Below are 3126 nucleotides of genomic sequence, written 5' to 3'. Positions count from 1 at the left end.
CCCCTCCACTCCAGGGCAGGCCTGATGCTTAGGAGACCCCACCAAAGTGAATCTGACTTTGTTTTTGTTTTTTGAGAGAAAAAAATTTGAAGTTGGGTAGGTGGGGAGGTAGGGAGGAGATCTGGGAGGAGTTTAAGGGGGAAATGATCAAAATAAATTGTATAAAATTCTCAAAGAATAAATAAACTTTAAAAAACCTGTTTTGGGGTATTGCTCCATTCAGCTACTAAAAGATTAGTGTTTTTTTTTTTTTTTTTAATTCTATTTCTCCTTTGTGTATTCTGTGATAATAGAAATGGAAGCTCAAGAATTGTAAAGAATTATTCAAAGACACCCCAAACAACTCTATTTTTTTAAAAATGAGAACTTGTATTTTGTAGTACCCATAGCACATATCCAATAGTAAGGCTCACTGCAGACATTGCTAATCCCCAGGAATATTTTACCATTCCTATGACAGACATTGCTAATCAACCACAGATGATCTTATTCTGGTTCATGACTTGCATCATTTACATAAAATGCATTAGGAGTCAACCACTAGGGTTACTTGCTGACTTTCAGTAGAAGCTAAGTGTTCCATGTCTGTCAGCAAAATCTCTCAGTCTTGTTAAAATAGATCTTAAAACTAAGGCAGGATTACTGTTTTCTAAGGCGAAGAACTTACATTCAAATATATTTTACTTCCACCCTACATCATCAAAATTTCTCTGGGAGGCTATGAGGTCATAGACTCTGTGGTACCTTCTTGAGACAGTCCTGGTTGCCTCATGATGCTACAAGCTGCATGGCTTAGGCATTGACCTGACTTGGGCATCACAAATGAAGAAATGTCAAAGGTGGGCAGTGGTGACTCACACCTTTAATCCTAGCACTCTCTTGAAGAGTTGGTTAATCTAGGTGGAGTAGGGTGGGGTCTTTGTAGGGGAGCAGTCTCTAGGATGAGGAAGCTATGGATGATATTCCGTGTTCACACTGTTGATACCTATATGTGGAAAAGGTAAGGCCTTGCCATATTCCTGTGTCTGAGGCACTGGGGTCCTTGAAATGGCTGAGCTCATGTTAATAATACACAGTCACAGCCGGGCGTGGTGGTGCACGCCTTTAATCCCAGTACTTGGGAGGCAGAGGCAGGTGGATTTCTGAGTTCGAGGCCAGCCTGGTCTACAGAGTGATTTCCAGGACAACCAGGGATACACAGAGAAACCCTGTCTCAGAAAACCAAAAAAAAAAAAAAAAAAAAAAACCCCACAGTCACTCAGGACTTCATTCACCAATACCACAGCACTCAAATTGTCTATAGAGAACCATGAAGGTCTACTCAAGGAGTTCCCTGGAATGGAAAAAGCTGGTGACAAAGAATAAATACCTTCTCTTTTCAGGGTCACTAACTGTTTTTTTCTAAAGCCACGGCTACTGGTGGATAGGATGTCTTATGTAAGGGAACCTCATCCCGGAGTTACTGCTGGCGCAATCTCTTCTTTCCCATGAAGGGTAGGTGACATACACCTGGCCTGGGGATTTGATCCCCATGGAGTCCAGATATAGGGGCTTAGAAGACTGGTCAAAAGGAATTGGGATGAAGAAACCTGAGAATTCCACGCCTTTGGACTATTGGTGGTTAAAGGTCACCAGGTAATTAAACAGTAGCTGGTGGGGAGCCAATTAGAACATTCATGGCACCAGCAACCGACACACCTCCTATCTGCCCTCTCCGTGATTATCTTTAAGTCTCCATGGCTTCCAACAGAGCGAGTAATGTGGTAGCTGAAATTTGCACATGTTTGAGTAGCATAAACTTATGTGCATGCTACTGTTACACTCCAGAGGGATTTTGAGTTCAGGTGTGAGCATTGCAGCGCTCTTTCAGTCTCTGGCTGAGGAGGTAGACATCCTGTGGGACATTTAGTTATTCTTATGAATCAATATGGAAGCAGCAGTTGATAGATCACAGGCTTCTTACTCTTGCAGGCATTATTCTAAGAAGATTAGATGAGAATATTGAGGCCTCATAGCCCTTTAAGACAAGGGCTACTGTTAGCCCCTCTATTTATAGCCCAGAAAAATGAAATCCAGAGACATCAAACGACCTTCGCCAAGTCCCATGACTTACAATGGAATCTGGATTTGAACCCAAACTTCATGGTTTCAAAGCCAGTAGCCAGGATCCAATATGTTACTATCTCTTTTGCCTGTTAAGTACACTAAATGGTTTTGAGACAGGTAGCTTAGGTCAGCTTTGTACTTTCTGTGTAGCCTAGGATAATACTGAACTCCTTCAGAGTCCAAGAGCATATGCCACTCCCAGCAAGGACAGTAACTGTTGTCTAGCATCTGTTTATCTTGAATCAAGACAAAGAGATTTCCCCCACTTAAATAGCACGGCTGCTTCTAGGTACCAATCTTCATCCTAATTAGTTTGATTTTTCTGTCACTTTGGAGACTCTTCCAAGTCCTGAAGGCAACAATCTCTGGGGCTTCCTTCCTTCCTTGCTTTCTCCCTCCCTCCTTTCCTTCCTCTTTTTTTCCTTCCTTCCTTCCTGGAATAAAGATTGTGTGTGTGTGTGTGTGTATGTGTGTATTTGGGGATAGGTAGGAGGGAGGTCAAGAGACAGTGTCAGAGTCTCTGGAGCTGGAGTGACAGAAGATTGTGACCTGTCATGTAGGTACTGGGAACTGAACCCCTGTCCTCTGCAAGAGCAGCAAGTGCTCTTAACCACGGAGTCACCTCTCCATCCCCCTCAGCTTGTTTTCATGGAGTTCCTTTCAGTGGTCCTTCTCCTTCCTGATCGTGTCCACAGCACCAGCATTCCGAGGGGGAAAGACTCCAGCTAAAGAGTCACGGTTGTTGTTTTCAGCTCCCTTTGATCCTATTTTGTGGTTGACTTGGCGAAAAGTCCACATCTGTCACCAACAAGCTTTCAAGAGGCTGCACCTCAAAGCTCAGATCATATTTGACCTTTGCATACCCAGGTCCAGAGCTTCTCCTTCTCTGTAGTTCTAGAGAGTTCATTTTGCTCTATATTTTTCTTCTCAATCTCTGTCCCTCATCCGTGTGCCTCCGCCCCTGCCTCCCTCCCTCCCCACAGTAATACTTCAGCCTCAGGAAGGACCCTGGTCTGGTAA

This window comes from Mus pahari, chromosome 14, assembly GCF_900095145.1.
Source record: "Mus pahari chromosome 14, PAHARI_EIJ_v1.1, whole genome shotgun sequence".
Taxonomy (NCBI): Eukaryota; Metazoa; Chordata; class Mammalia; order Rodentia; family Muridae; genus Mus; species Mus pahari.
The sequence above is the reverse complement of the archived record's forward strand: the minus strand, read 5'-3'. Positions refer to the sequence as shown.